Consider the following 764-nt stretch of genomic DNA (forward strand, 5'->3'; position numbering starts at 1 on the left):
CAGGGTCATGAAGGACCAGTGGAGAACTGGCCACAGGGTCATGGAGGACCAGTGGAGAACCGGCCACAGGGTCATGGAGGACCAGTGGAGAACCGGCCACAGGGTCATGAAGGACCAGTGGAGAACCGGCCACAGGGTCATGAAGGACCAGTGGAGAACTGGCCACAGGGTCATGGAGGACCAGTGGAGAACCGGCCACAGGGTTATGGAGGACCAGTGGAGAACCGGCCACAGGGTCATGAAGAACCAGTGGAGAACCGGCCACAGGGTCATGGAGGACCAGTGGAGAACCGGCCACAGGGTCATGGAGGACCAGTGGAGAACCGGCCACAGGGTCATGGGCGGCCGAGGCTCATTGATGCCCGTGTGGTCGATCTACAGACTAGCTACTGGAGCTCAAACTGCTGCAGAAGTTAATGCTGGTTCTGATAGAAAGGGCTCAGAATACGCAGAGCATCTCAGTTTGTGGAGTATGGGGCGGCACAGCCGCTGACCCCTGACCCCGCCCAAAGCACCAACAGTGGCACGTGAGCATCAGAACTGGAGGGCAACACATGGATTTTGTCCATTTTATTAAGACATGATGAAGCCATGACCATGTATAGTATTTATTATGTTCTAAACTCAATTAATGTGCACAATAACTCTTAAATAGTTAAAAGCAATAAAAGTTGTTGTCTGATGACTCACTGCAGAGGTTTTATCGGTTCGGTTTCCTCTGTAAAGCACTGGTCAGTGAACTGTGATTAGCAAAGACCACAGAA

Source organism: Gobio gobio (genome assembly GCF_949357685.1).
Source record: "Gobio gobio genome assembly, chromosome: 13".
Lineage (NCBI taxonomy): Eukaryota > Metazoa > Chordata > Actinopteri > Cypriniformes > Gobionidae > Gobio > Gobio gobio.